Source organism: Thunnus maccoyii, chromosome 24 (genome assembly GCF_910596095.1).
Source record: "Thunnus maccoyii chromosome 24, fThuMac1.1, whole genome shotgun sequence".
NCBI classification, from domain to species: Eukaryota; Metazoa; Chordata; class Actinopteri; order Scombriformes; family Scombridae; genus Thunnus; species Thunnus maccoyii.
In genome coordinates this window covers 19,776,343-19,793,066 of record NC_056556.1, presented here as the reverse complement: position 1 = coordinate 19,793,066, position 16,724 = coordinate 19,776,343, and positions in this window count along the sequence as shown.

Below are 16,724 nucleotides of genomic sequence, written 5' to 3'. Positions count from 1 at the left end.
CAGTTTGTTGCCTAACAGTTGTTTGTTTAGTTCAAAGTTTCAATTATAATATTAAAACATGATTTAAGGTCAAGCCCCACTAGCAGTCCTTGGAAGTTACAGTGTTCATTACACCCCAAGTATGCTGAATCAACATACTGATATACAGATCTAACTATTTTTAGAGCCTCACCAGTAGTGGAGCTAAAAGGAGCTGTTCTGAAGGACATGAAAATATGGGTATTATTATTATTATTATTATTATTATTATTATTATTATTATTATTATTATTATTATTATTATTATTATTATTGTTATTATTATTATTATTATTATTATTTATTTATTTATTTTTTAAAAAGTTGGTTTGGTTTTCATGAAGATTGCATCTTGTGACCTAAGTAGGTGCTGTGAGATGTTTAACTTTAAACTAAGTTAAAAATGAGCTGTCATGCTCAAATCCAATACCACATCTTCAAACTGTCCCAGGAGTCCATAGGGGCCAGTTGAGGTTCAGGTAGGATCCCAGTTGGATGTTTGCAGATGATTTTTAAATACATATATATGATTAACAATTTGTGATAATACAACAAGAGTATTTTTTTTAATGTGTGATACTCTACAACAGTTTATTTGTGTTGAATCTCAAGACCTGCAATTCACACTTTGGCCTTTTAACTATTGGGGGCTGGAGGTTGCAGCCTATCAGAGAGGAGCATAGGTTTTATATATTTACTGCGTACAAATGAAATATTTGCCCAGATGGTGTTATTAAATGAAAGTGCAAAAAGTCTTCATAATTAGGGTTTACCCTCTGGGAACCATAAATTTACACAGCACATTTCATGGAAAGTTTTTGATATACTGTATGATGCACAAACTTTGACAGCCCTTTGACTTTAGAGTGATGCCATTTATACTTTGATATTTAGTATTACAACAGGAACGGTCACACCAAAATCATTGGGAATAATACTCCAGGGACCATGAAAATCCATAAAGTTTCATGGCAGTTGTAACACCTAAACACACTAATGGACCACTGCCATATTTAATCTGCTCCAGAAAAAGCATCATCTTTAACTTTTCATGACTTTCTTGACTTTTCCTTTCTGTTTAGTGCCAATAGCTGTTTATTCTATTTTCCCTCCTTAAGCATTTTTTATGTTTCCACTCCTGCCAGTACAGAAGATAAAAGGGAACAGAGCTGCAGTTTGATCATCTAGAAGTAGCATATTTTGAGAAAGGCAAAAGTAAATAGTTTTTTACTGAGGCAGACTGAAAGTGTGAACTGTGAGAAGCAGGAAAAATGACATGTACTGCTGCTCTTTTCCACCTTGGTTGTTTGTTAATTGTTGGAGCATCTTGCTGTTGCCAGTGTTGGTTTTCTCTCTCTGTCTGAGTCTGTTCAGGTCATTCGCATTTCGTATTGCACCTAGTTATCCCTGGGTCTATTCAGATCAGGTGTCTCTCTCTTTTTGTCTTTTTGTCTCTTTTTGTCGCGTCAAGTTTGGGTTGTTTTGTGTGGCTCCATTTCTGACTGGGTCCAAAATGTTGGATCTGTGAAGACCTTTACTGTATGCTATTTATATATTATAGTGGACAGTATTAACTGTTGTTGCGACTACAAGCTAATCTTTTACAGTAACTGTGTTGGTTCGGTTGGCATTGTAGCTGAAGCAATGACTTCTAATGAATTTCCAGCTGACTGGACGATGCAATCCACCTTGCAGCTTCTGCTTCAATTCTATAAATAGAACATTGGGATTAGTATTTTGGAAATATTCTCACTGTCAAGACAGGAGTCACCAAATCCACCTAAACAGACATTCTTTAGAATTAACACTTAACTGAACTGTTTGTGTATGTCTCTTCAAACCACACTTGTTTGGTAGAATTAGTAGATTGTGAGGACTGAGAGAATAAATAGCATAGTTCTTTAGAAGACAGTACAGTTTCAAGCTGGAGGGAAAGACGCAAAGACAAGATATAAGAGGTTGGGAGAGAGTACAGGTAGAAAGAGTGAAAAGACGTCAAAGAGAAAACATCTGGATGGGAGGAAATTATAAAGGGAGAGGGTAGATGGAATTGGGAAGAGGGAATTGGGGAAAAGGACTGATGTGCTTCTGGAAGAAAAGTAGGTCATGATGGGAGGAGAACAGAGGAAGAACAGGAATTCCTCATTTAGTCCTGGTCTCCCATCCCTAATTCTCATGCTGAAATACAGTCAGACAGGCAATTAGAGAAAAAGGCTAAAAACACAATAATGAGGATAAAATCCTGTCCTTCAGAACCATCGTTTCAGCATAAAGAATTATTCGGTTATGAACTACTCAATTGGCTTAGTGATACTGCTGTTGTACAGCAGTTTGGTTTGGTCCCAGTTTACAGAAACAGATTTATTTGTGAGGAATAATGACCCTGTTAGTTATTCAAACATTTTGAATGATAAGAGGATGTTAGGTGAGGATTTAGGTTTTTTAAATGCCACAAACATTATTCATGCCCAACAAGGATTTGTACCAGGTCCATTCCAAATGCAGCTGTACCATCTGAGAGTACCAGTCAGCTTAAGTCCTAAAAAAGCCATGGCTCAGCAGGACTTGGGCTGAGTTTGCTTACAATGTGACCATGTCAACTTAGTATGGCTCAGGAGCTTGTCGACGCCTAGTCAAGCACCAATTGCACAGACTGAAGAGAAAAAAGGGCACAAAAAGTTGTTCACAGGAAGTCATGACATCCTGTTTATCTACCCTGGGACTGAGGAGGAGTTACTAAAACATAGCACTCAGGATGTCTTCTTCTTATATTGAACCGTACAAAGTCCCTAGTGGTGGAATTGTAAGTAGGACTTAATAGTTGATTGTCATCCTTCTCATATTGGGTGAGTATAGCAATGCTTAATCAGTGTAGGTTAGTAAAAATTTCAGTCACAAATGTGCAGTGAAGGGGCATCCTGGCCTAGTGTTACCTACCTAGTAGATCTCATGGAATCATTTCAAAACAAATTCCTTCATTGTAAAATTTAAAGTTGACAACACGCCCTTACTCTTATATTTTATATCATCTTGCCTTCAAAACCTTTTGCACTGATATGCATTGTACCGCAACATGTTTTGTTCCTAAACACAATCATAATAAGACTATAATTTAGAATATTCTTATGTGACTGTCACATCGTGTATAAACTAGGGAAGAAGTGTGTTCCAAAGAGACATTATGAAGTGAAAGTTTCAGTCGTTGTTCTCACTGGAGACTCCACAGGAACATTTCAAAAGCTTTGGTTGATTCATTCAGTTGTCTTCTTGTCTTCTTCTTCATTCTCTTTTTCACCTCATCTCATCTTCATTTGCACACTCTGTGTTACTCTCTCTTGCTAATTTTTTGCTTTGCAAATTACATTATTATGGAGCATTATGGAACAACATGGCATAACAATTTACATAGCAGATAAAAATCATAATTCTCAAAAAAAAACACAGGACAGCTGCAGAAATAAAATTCCCATTTAATTGAGGTATCTCCAAGATGTAACTTTTAAATGTCTAATGTTTAAATGAGATATTGTCATACCCTAACCTAACTATCAGGGACTACTAAGAAAAGTATTGTCTGTCTTTCTCTGTCACAATAAATTCCGTGTTGATAATGATGTCTACACATTGTAACAGTGGTCTATGAGCACATCCCTTTTTGGGGGCACTGTAGGTTTGGTCAGTCTCTACTTTGGGGCTCCAGACTGAAATTTCCATTTATTTGTTCATCCAGAGTACAGGTGGATGGAAACGGATCTCCATCTTGTTGCTTACCATTCTTTATGACCTGCATTCTCTACATCCTGAATATTTCCTTAGCCTGACTCCTACATTAATACATCCTATTTTAAAATCCAGAGTTTGTATGTTTTCATAATGTGGACAAAGCCTGTATTGAGATTTGAGCAACAGCAACTTGAGAATGGCTGCTTGGTGTCATTTGAAAACAGAATAGTTTTCACAGAGAAAAGAAGAGAGTCAAAGCGACATTGGATTGTGGTTTGGTATTCAAGAACTGTACAAGGACAAGCATTACCAACAGATTGCTAAATTGATTTGTAAAATGGCTCAAAGGTTGGTTAGCTTACATCCTGAACCTGAGTTTAGGGAAAATTTGACTGACTGCCTAATTGCTTTACTGACTGAAAGAATTAAAGCTTCCCTAGGCATGATATGTATGAGAAAATCCATCTTATGATCCTAAATTACAGAACTGGGCTGTAACAAAGTGTCATCTGTCATCTAATTCAGATGCCAAACTTTTACCATTCTTTTCCAAATGAAATTTGGTCTTTGGTATTGAAATTGATGGGAACTGAATATACTTAATCTCACATTCAGTGCATTTCAGAAGCCATATATAAGTCATATTGTTTCTCATTTCCTGATATGATGTACCTATCAGCAGGACGACTTTATGAGCTGCCACCCCTGTAGTTAAGATGTGGTTAGGTTTAGACACAAAAATACTTTGTTAAGGTTAGGGAACCATTGTTGTCAGGGTTAAAAGAAGAACAACTTGATTATTGTTGGGGACTTATGGTCATGGTTAAAAAAACAACATTGGTAGTCTAGATGTGTGAGACAAAGATCACGTGACTGCGACATCCTTCTGTTCAAGTCAAGTCAGGGAGCTTTGTTATATGTCAACCCCTCTTCTATCTGCCCTTATTTCCCATCAGCTCCCTGTCTGCTACAGTAGTGATTTAGCGCTCCATTCAGAGAAAGCTCTTTAACATAAGATTATTTTTGATTTATCCCTCTGAGCCCCAGGGAGTAGAGGTGTGTGGTTGAGAAGTGAAGACAAATCAGGGCAGAGTCTGAGCCAAAGGGACATGGGGTGCTTTGAGGCCGTGGGCATACAGTAGGTCTAACAAGTATGATCGAGGCTTCCTCAGCTCCTGTCACAATTGAACAAATTGCCTCCTACTTCCAAAGAGTACTCTCCAACTCTACATTGATTGGTTTTTCATCGTGTACCTCTACCAGTAGTTCTTGCTTATGGCCACTTTGGGTATGAAACCTATTTTCTGAGTAGCAAACAAGTCACTTCCATTACACCAAATGTTGAGAATTCTCTGATCAGATATTACCAGATATATACTACATTTTTATGTTTATGCGAGACAAATGAAACAGGGATACATTTGTTATGTTTGGCTTATTTGGTGAAGACTCATGATTAATCATTTTGTAATACCACTACCAAAACATGGGTATGTAGTGGTGTCTGTATTGGAAAACAGTGTCAACCAGAGTAAGTACTTTGGTGAGATTAGTGTAACTAACTAACTAACTGATGGCCAGAGCAACCAAAGTAAATCCAAGTTTTAATAGATTGAAGTGCTGTTCTGGAGGAATGCACCTCTCTCTAACATGTCTTCAAAATGTCTCCTCCACTAGCATGTCGGTCTTTTTAAAACAATCACAGCAATGAAAATAAAATACCTGTGCGTGTGTGTGTGTGTGTGTGTGTGTGTGTGTGTGTGTGTGTGTGTGTGTGTGTGTGTGTGTCCTACCTGTGCTATCAACACCATTTTGCTACCACATCTGTAGAACAACATTATAAAATCGTTGATAATCTCAGTCAGCCAATGGAGAATCATGAGCACTTGGTTGAAAACATGGTTTCCACTGTTATAATCATTGGCTAAATAGCCAATGCATGGTTTAGACTGGTGCCCCTGTATACACTTTTTGATGATCTGAGAGTGCTGGAGAACCACTAGTTCTACTATCAGCTGATACTCTTGTCTCAGTAGAAGTTTTATCTGACAATAGCTGATGACATGTTTATCTTCTGAACAGAGGATGCAAAAGCCTGGAGAAAACTTCATGAAGATAAACAACTTGACATTTCCTTTAATTTGGCAGTTTACTTTAAACACTCCCCAAACCTTAAATACAGTACACTCTAGTCACAAATACACCATTGTACTGTATCAATTTGAAGCACATTGCTGTAAATACACAACACATTAGTTCTGAATATTAGAGTTTAATATATCACATACTGAATCAATCCAAAGAGAGGAGACATGGTCCTTGTGTTCTTTCAAAGTATATGAAATATATTTACCTCCCAGTGTACAGAGCATGTACTTTATAGTGATCTAAAGACATTGTGAATTGTAGTCTTATTTTTTGTCAGAGTATGGCTATTAAAAGTTTCAATGGCATCAGTTAAGTGACAGCAAAACATTTTCATCATATTGAAGAGCAACTGATTCATTCATTTCTTTATGTCAAGAGTACATCCCTGCATTAAGATGACATATATTTCATATTGGGAGCTTGAAATCTGTAATATAAATGCCAAACTAAAGGAAACACCCACATATAACAACTTAGTAATGTTTCCTTTATGTTGGAAACCATCTGTATATGTACTGTATATGCTTTGTATTTAATCTGCTACTCAGCCAGAGCTGGCTTCCCAACAGCATACAAAAAGCTGCAGAATGACTCTTTAAAGGGTAAATCAACACTAAATGGAGCAGCTGTTTTGACTTAGACAACTGATGGAATTGGGGTGCCCACAGAAATATAGAATTAAATGTTTCCAACTTTAAAGGATAAGGCTGGTGATATTCTATATTCTATATTTTTCTTATCGTTTCATGCACAGAGCTAAACCAATAATGATCTGATCTATTAACAACTGTGTGTGTATCCAAAGCCTGATATATCCTGTTCCTCTGTGCCGCAGACTGCACTGGGTGCACTGGGTGACATGATGATGATGTGACAATGGTTACTGTTGCTTGTTTAGAAATGGCTCCAAAGAGTAACACTGTGGAAACCGCTTATAGTGATCACAGTTACAGCTGTACTGTATTTTAAAACAGTCAATAAAATGCAGTAAATAGCTAAGCTGGCCATTTCATGATTTTATATTCATGTAATAAATATACAAATGTCAATTAAATGGTAATCTGCATGAGAAATTAAGAAAAAGAAAAGAAATTGGTTATAATAATCATCCGCTTATAGTGATCAATTTCACCCGGACGGACATGATCACTATAAGCGATTTCCACTGTAACAGCATGTAACTCTCAGGAGAGGTTCCTTGTACAACAAACGCCACTGCACATGCACAACTAAGCAGTTCTATTTACAGAGCTGCGCTAGCTTGTTATGCTACATATCACAACCTCTTGACTATGTGCTTAAGCTCTCTCTTAGAAATTTACAATCTAGCACAAAGTCAAGAGGTTGTGTTATGTAGCACAACAAGCTATCAAATCTAAGTAAACAGAACCACGTTCCTGCACATGCGCAGTGGCGTCTGCTGTACAAGAAACCTCTCTCCTGAGAGTTAAAATCATATCGCTGCGATTACACTTTCGACCCATTTCTAGGACTAGGTCAAAATCTAATATATGGCTGGACCAACCATACTAACTTCCACACCAGGTGCTCAAGCTGTAAAGACTGATAATTACACCTTGAGGTGGACGGGCAGTCCACGCCTTTACTTGAAGAGTTTACCAACTTTTATGTAAACAGTGTCACGGCTCTTGTCAATCAGATGTAATTGTCTTTTTGTCAATGTGTGAAATTGTGGCCAGTTTGTTACAGGGATAGTCAGTGGTAGTGTCTATAATGTGAATTCCTGGATATTAAATGTTCATCTGCAATTTTCTGTTGTGGACCCAGTAATATTTGTTGTTAAAGTGTACTGAAGTAGCATATCACATGACATGGTTAAGCTACGTTTTAGCAAAAAAAGAAGTTATAGATTCAGTTGCAAGAAAAATACTTTCCACTCATACCTTGGGATGTTTGAAAGAGAACTGATTTTACTTCTAATTATAACTATTCTAATTATTATTAAGTCCCCCTGCTCTTTCATCTGTTTCATTCTGCATATGACTTTCATTTTTTACTGTATGGAGTGTTTTATCAGTGATTGTTATTTGGGGTGCTTTAACTCTGCTTTAACTCCCTCATACACCTTTTTCTGCCTCTTTTTGAGTTAAGGAGGCTGCAGTAGAAATAATAAATGAAAGTTTTGACAACAATATAGGCGCAAATTCAGGAGGCTTATCTCTGCCTGGTTACCGCAGCTACAGTCAAATCAGGCACACCTGCAGAGCAGACACCCCACACTAAACTGATAAAACAGCTACACGAGTCACATGTTTTACCTGCAAGACTTGTGTTAATTAATGCTGTTTTTCATTATTTGTGATGTGAAAACATCAGAGAAATAAAAAGCTTGCGTCCTTGTATTAGTTCAGTTATAAAATCCAAACGCACCGCGGAGCATCTCTCCTGCCAGCTGCTGACAGTGCTGCCAACCGGAGAGTCAATCACACTGGATGGTAGAGGAGGAGACAATAGAGACACTGGTATGCGTCTGTTTAAACAGGAGTTCTCTTTATTTAACACTGGAGCTGAGAGCATCAGAGCATGGAGCAAGAAACGCGGTCACTCTGCAGCTGTCCTCTGCCTCCATCATTTGATTCATTTTGAAAGAGCAACGGCCAATGGGGAAACTCCAACACAACTGGCTGACCAACTGTGAACCTTCATCACTCAGTCAGTCAGTCATTCACTCATGGACAACCGCCATTATAGGGCTGGCCTCACTGTTGCCACTGTCTTCAAGGACAAAGGAACATGTCACCCAGTGCAACAGTGTGGCTCAGTGGCATGTTTTTAATAGTTTTGGACCACAACAGAGGTACAGGGGAATAAGATATATCAGGCTTTGGATACACACACAATACTTGTTAGTAGATCAGTTCCTGGTTGGTTTGGCTCCAAACATGAGTTTTGTTGACAATAAGAAGAATACAGAAAATCACTAACCTTATCCTTCAAGCTCAAAAAAGGACTATGTAAGTACACAGAGGTAAATGACAATACCCAGTGTATGCATTGCAACAGCACAGCACAGTTGTACATATTCAATGTGCATTCTTAAATCTCTTACGTTAAAATACCTGGGTCCTGCTGGATACTTGCCAAACAGGCCTGTTTGGCAAGTATCTTATAATCGAACAGAAGCACAGATCAAGGATCAGCTTCCTGAAAAAAAAAATGCATAGCTGAAGCCTCCACATTCAACAGCATTGAATGTCCATTCATTCACAGCATTTAACACCAGGCTGAAAAGCAGTGTTTCACCATTTCTGACTGAAAGTTTCAAGTTGGACAGTGTAGTTGGATGTTGTAAGAAGTGTGCTCTATGTACCCTACTGTGACGTCACACCCTAGAGTACACTTCTGCATCCCTGCAGAAAGGAGAGATGTTTAACCACTGAAGATCAGCAAAAACAAGATCTTCAGCTGCTGTGTAAAAAAAAATACGTAATCTGCAAAGTAACTCAGGATCGGAAAGTAAATGTAAAGAAGTAGTAGTAGTAGTAGTACACATAATAGTTGGAAGTCTCCATATTGGAAATACTCCAATTAAGTAACAGTACCTAAAAATTGTACAATACTTAAGTAAAAGTACTTGGGCCATATAGCAGTGAAACACCACTTTACTGCCCTTTGTGAATCAAGGTTGATTTACTCTTTAAAACAATGAGTGCCATTACAGTCAGATCTTTTCTTTACTTTGGTTTCCAGTGGTGGCTTTTGGGAAAACTCCTTTGATGATTTTTTTTTTGTCTGTATAATGCTTTAATGCTGTTTGTACTTTACCTTTTACTTTTTCATGTAAAACATTATTTGAATAGAGACATAATTTTCAAAGCAACATCGAGCATCACTTGGCACAATAATACACACCTTGTATTACTTTTTAAAATACATGTACTAAATGACATGTACTAAAGATATATCAGAAGTAACTTGTGTTATTACAAAACTGTAATGCTAATAAACATCTGCTGTTGCATAACGTGTGTTGCCTCAAACTTGATACACTGAAACTGCACAGCCTATAAACTGAGAGTTTGAATATGAACAAGAATTACACTGTAATATATATAAATGGAATATATGTAATATCTATACACATTCTTATTCAGGAGAGAATTTCAAACTTAGAATATCCCCTCCGAACATATTTTAAGGCACGTTAAGATACTCTGCTTGGAATAATAGTTTGTTTGTGTGTTGTTGTTTGCTTGTTTTTTCATTCTTAAAAGTGCTCCTTCTTCCTTAATTGAAAAATCCTGGATCTATGAATATGTTTTCATTTCAGTGGTTTAACTGCTGTTTCCTACTTCATTGAAAAGTCCATTCTCAGTGTATGTGCAATGGATGTTTCAAGTTTCCACATTACTTTGTCGCATACTGGACCACAATTGGGTTCCAAACAAGCGGTGATGTCACAAAATCTTGCTCAGTAAAAATTTACCCTGTTCAGAAAATAGTCTGCATCATCCTGCAAAGTGGAGGTCAAACATCCAAGCAAAACACATTTTTTAATGATGGGGGACTTTAAATTCTGTGGTCAGGGAAAGAAAGAAGAGCACATGAAGACACATTAAAAGGGATAAGCTATATTTTCACCATTTGTCTAATTTCATTATTCAATTTTATTTTTTTTTTCCTGTAATGTGTTTAAGTAAGCATCAGTGTTGGACACCAGAGATAGCCCCACCCACTCACACTGTAAAGCCATCATGTTGTAACCATGGTAACACAGATAGAAACAACACACATCATTTATTCCAGACTTGATTCCAATGAAATGGAACACAGAGATCAGAACATCAGAGCTGACCTAGATTGGGAGGAGCAGGTCGTTAGGAGTTAGAATCAGAGAAATGAATCAAATCGACAAAAAGTTCACACACACGCACACACACAAACACACACTCACATATATATACATATATATATATACACACACACACACACACACACATATATATATACACAACATACATACAAATCAGTTCTAGTTTATACAATAAAATATTAAGACATCGTTATTCCACAAAGCATTTAAGCATTCAGTGAAGGAACGGTTTGAGAGAAACATAATGTTAAACCAACCCTCTGTATCTCATACACAATTGTTATATAAAACAAAACAATGGAAATCGCTGGTCTTTAGCAGACTGCTCACATAGAGAGAAGTGGAGAGGCAGTGTGTTGCCATGGTGAAGGTGTGATCATCATCATCATCATCATCATAGTCAGTTTGAACAACTCTATGTCTCATTATAAGAATGAATATCATCACCAGGAATGTGAAATGGTAACTCTTAGGCATTACACACACATACACACACACAGAAAGAGAGAGAGAGAGAGAGAGAGCGAGAGAGAGACAAAACTGTGTGTGAGTGTGCACATGTGTCATTTTTGTTAAATTACCATTACTTTTCAGTATTAAACACATAAACCTGTTGGCTTGCTATGTGAATTTCTAAATATTGTGTAGGTTTTCCCCAGTTTTTCTAGTCCATGTTTCCATGTAGTAGGTCTCATATGATCCCAGCAATTGTAATCATCAAGTTGTCATGCAAATTTGGTATCATTATATTTTCAGTATAGAGGGAGCTCCCAATTACACACACACATACAATGTGCACTTTGACATATTCTGAATGTAATAAATGAATGTTTTCATGATGGCTAAGGGATAACAACATGATGATCACACAATGAAAATATTTATACCACATTTATCTCCACTTTGAAATTACTATACTGGTGTCAAGTCGGTCCATATTTATTGAACATTGAAATGAGAACTTTTGTTTTGTATGGTTCAGGAACAGCAAGAAGGACCTCGTGTCACAAGATAGGGGATGTCAACCACAAAGTGTCCTGCTTTTTTTTTTCTTTTGTTAGAAACTGCATGTATAAGAGGAGGGCGAAGAAGACCATGCCAGCAAAATGCTGGCATGGGTCCACTTGTCCTCTTAGAGGGAAGGGTCACTGCAAATCAATACAAAGTTGTTCTGAGCCATCACCTTTATCCTATGATGACACATTTCTATCCTGATGGGAGTGGTCTCTTCCAGGATGACAATGCCCCCATCCATAGGGCACAAGGGGTCACTGAATGGTTTGATGAGTATGAAAATGATGGGAACACTTATGGGAAATTTTGGATTGACATGTTAGACAGCACTCTCTACCACCATCATCACAACACCAAATGAGGGAATATCTTTTGAAAGAATTCCAGAGATTTGTAGAATCAATGCCAAGATGCATTGAAGCTGTTCTGGTGGCATGTGGTGGCCCAATACCTTACTAAGACACTTTATGTTAGTTTTTCCTTTAATTTGTCACCCGTCTGTAAGCGTAATTAGCCATTACTAATTGTGTATGTTCTTGTATGGTCATTGAAGCATTACAAATTGGACTAGGTTGAACACCTTAAGCATGCAAACTGATATCTTACACAACATTGAACAAGTTGGCAATGATGCTAATTCTTTTTGCACCAGTCATTTAAACTTTCCAACTGTAACAATTAGGTGGGTTTAAAACCATGACTGAGATTTTCATGTATCACTTCAAGGGGAAATCCACTGATTTTACACATCAGAGTCTGTTTATAGATCTTATGCTTAAATAGTTGTATAAAGCCCTTTGTCATCCCAGAGGGAGGTGCACCAAATATGATAAATAATAAATAATAAAAGTAATAATTTCTGTTATTTTACAATGTAGAATCCTACACACTGGCAACATCTCATCATGGCTCTGCAATTTGATCACTAAATTATACCTTCACTACTTTGCCTGTATGTATGTTGTGTCTGGTAAGGGCACTGACGCAGTGCACTGAAAGGATGGAGTTTCACTGCCAGACATCCTGAAGTGCAGCAGACAAAAGTGGTCAAAGAAGAAAAAGTGTTAAAGTCTGTGTAAAGCAATAATAAATGTGTGTTCTGAGTTTGTCACATCACAGAAAATGTGTAGTTAACCACTCAGTGAAATTTGAATGATTAAAAAAGTCACCAAGTATATAAAATTAGGTTTCAAAATCATGGAAAAATAAGCAGTATTCTCTGCTCTGAAACACCGGGGGCATGTCTGCTGAAGGCACTGAAAGCACGGCCCAACTGAACAGCCTCTGATCTAGCAACGCTCCTATAAAACTTCTGTATTTAAATACACAATTGAAAATAGGCCTTGTTTATAGGTGTAAGGCAAGCAACATGGATGATGCTAGTCACCCCTTTACGTCATAGAGCTGCCATTTCAAAAAATCCTGAACACAGAAATGGTGAAAAACAGTTTAACGCCGTCGGTATTGGGAGGAGCATATTTGGTTATTAGCAATAATTAATAATCAACCAAATAGGTAGTCTAAGTAAGGTAGTCTCATAAAAGGAGTTCACTTAGGAATGCTAATATCTGAGGGATACCAGCATCCATGGGTGAACAAAGACGGTTTGAGTCTAAGCTCTGACTCTCTCAACCAGCCACTTATTACAATAAGTAAACACAGTAATCACAAAAGACTTCTTTTTACATGTACAACCTTAGCACAGTTCCTCCGATGTGTGGTCCGAGCAGTGCTGTCCTCGTTTCCTTGAGGATTAGCACCAACTGGTTTCTCGATGGGCAGCAAGGAAACACAGGAGAGTCGATTTGGTCGGAAGGCAGTGGGGCATAGAAGTTATCCGTGTCTTTGTGAAGAACTCTTCTGCAGGCAAACAGGAGAGCGCTGTGTTGCAACAGTGGTCTCTTTTTCGGATCTGTTAATTGTGCTCGGTTGAACACAGGGAGAAGTCTCAGCTTGTCCAGCAAGGGGAGGATTTGCAAATTCGGTGAGGGGAGATACACATGCATGGTGGTTACCTCTTTTAGTAAACTGGCTCATGGGGAAAGCTGAGCTTCCTGTGGCACGGATACAATGGAAAAGCAATGGGTGTATCTGTGCAGCCGGTACTTATGGCTGAGGTGATGTCACAACTGTGTCGCTGTGGCATTGGAACATCTCTGCCAATGACAGACAAGAGTTTGGCTCTCTCCCATATTCCAAACCAAGGTGCAAACTGCAGGGCAGGCTGGGAGTTGTGTTCTGTGTGAGCAGCCTTTTGGCGCTCCTTCTTTGTTTCAGATATTAAAGGACAAAGGCGATAAAAATTGTCAGCAGTGGATAAGTCCTGTGGTCTCCTAGGTTTATGTAAACCTTTTATAGTTAATATTTCAGTTCTAGTGTGTGGGTGTCCTCTTGTTTTTTCCTTGTGCACCTCTACATCTCCTAGATGCTCCTAGTGCCAGATTACCAGTCCTGCTTATCTGAAGGATTGTGTGACTGAATCAAGCCAGCCTGCCAGTAAAGAGCTTCCAGAGTTAGAGGACAAGATACCTGCCACCTCAAACCCCTCTTCTCCTGATTCCTCTGCGGCCAGCAGTCCAGGCATCAAAGATGACCTCAAACACATGCTCCTAGACACAATTAAGCAGCTAACCAGGTACAGCTGGAACAACAAATGGCCATGATTAGTGCATTCACCTCCAGAAAATCCACCTGCCAACACTCAACCCATGTATGGAATGACAATGTTCCAGTGGTTGGTGAGTCAAAGAGTAAAATTGATCAGTGTGTGTGGGTTTCTGGTATCCTTCAATGTGAAGGCTTCTTTCCTCAATAATGTCCACTGTCCAAGAAGGCCAAACATCCGCTCATGTGAAATTGATGTTGCTGTCCACTGAGTTGATGTATTCTGTGAAGGTCTGTACTTCCTGGGTTTTTATTTTCACCCACATGTTGTCCACATATCTGAACCAGTGGCTAGGTGCTGTTCTTAGGTCTCTGCTCTCTACTTCCTCCATGTAGAGGTTGGCCACAGTGGGAGACACTGGTGAACCCATGCCACAGTCATGCTTCTGTCTGTAAAAACCCTTATTGTACTTGAAGTAGGTGGTATTCTGGCAGTGGTCAAGTTGGTCAGATATCTGGTCTGGGCTGAGGTTGGTTCTGTTGCCAAGGATGTGGTCTTGTAGCAGCTGTTTCCTTACAGTATGTATTGCATTCCAACTACATGTATTAAACTACATGTATTCCAACTATTGTGATGGTGGAGTCACAGTAGTTGGAATACATGTGATGAGTGAGGTAATGTTGTAGGACACCATGGTTTCATCTGGGTCTAGTTTCAGTCCTCAAACCTTGTTGACAAAGTCCATTAAGTTATGGATATCCTCAATAATCTACATGTCTACTTGCTCTTGTTTCAACTCTTTTGGATATACCATGACCAAATCTTTACAGACATTGCCTATAAAGAGAACAATCCAGTGGTCCTGACTCCACAACCGACCTTAACTGACATAATCAAAAGCAAGTCACTCTGGGACCTAGCACCTCCTAATAGATGGCATGATGGGCCAACACAGTTTATTATCAAGAACAATAATAATAATAATAATAATAATAATAATAATAATAATAATAATAATAATAATAATAATACAAACTTTATAGCTATCCACTAGGTCAATGACTATGTTTACATGTCATTACATGACAATGTTTACAATATTCCTAATAGGCTGCTTACATGGCTAATGAAAATGAATATTCCACCAATATTCCCCTTTACATGCAGAGGATTTTCAGGGTTTTCCTCTGCTCCAGTGGGAACGGGAATCACAAGACCTTAAGAAACCAGCGAAGTGAAAAACATTAGTGAGCTGCTGCCTGATATTTATAAGTGATGTTGATATGACTGATCTTATAAATTCATAGTTACAGGCACATCCAGTACCTAGGTTGTTCCATGATGTTTACTACACTGCTGTACTATACTGCTGAGTGTTTTTGATGCATCACACTGTCTTGTCACCGTCAGTTCATCGCTGCATGTCAGGATAATAATAACCAATCCCTTCTGTCCCATTGTGGAGAAGGCGTGCTCTGTTTTTCCAGCCCACCCTGAACAGCTTTCCACTTTGCTGTCATTGCTCTCCTTTGTCTGCCTTCCTGCTCCAGCATACGTCATTTTGCCTGCGCAGGGGTGCGTTACACATCCAGCCCACTATGCCTCTCTATCCCAGCCTTGCAAACTGTTGGCTAGTTGGTTTGTTTATGACACACAGAGCTGACTGTAAACAGCCAAGAGGCCATGTGTCGCAAACTGCAGTCAAAACCCAATTTGACACACACATATTCTGAATGCGCTGTATACATGTCCAAAGAATGTTCCTAAAACCCGAATAATATCGGCATATCCCACATATCAAATTTGCAATATTGTCATATTTGGAATAATAGTGAAATATTATTGTGCATGTAAACATAGTCTACAGTTGGCAGTGGGCTTGATGGTGACTTTCAGAAATCAATGATCATATATTTTGCTTTTGTCACATTTAGATAGAGGAAAGCAGGAATAGCTGGAGCCCTAGCCCTCCAAATGCTGGTACAGAAAGTTTAAGGTGTAACAACAGCATCCTCCACACTTCTACCAGGCCTGTACACAAATTGTAACGGATCTAGTCATTCCTCAACCTGCATTAAAATCTCATTCTTGATAAACTTTTGTTGGGCCACATACGCCATGTGCATGAGACAAAGACAGGCTTGCACACAGTCACAAGGCCTGATAACAAAGAAAGGCGCCAAGTCTAACAAAAGGACTCCAAACAGACTTCAACTCCAATCATGCTCTGCTCAACTCACACCTAGGTATGAAATGCAGAGTCAAACTCAGCTCTCATTGGACGAGACCCGCTGGAAACGCACAGGATTTCCTCTTCCCCGCCGTGACGTCACTGAGGGTATAAACACTCCACTCACTCCCCTCTTCTCATTTCTCAGTTTG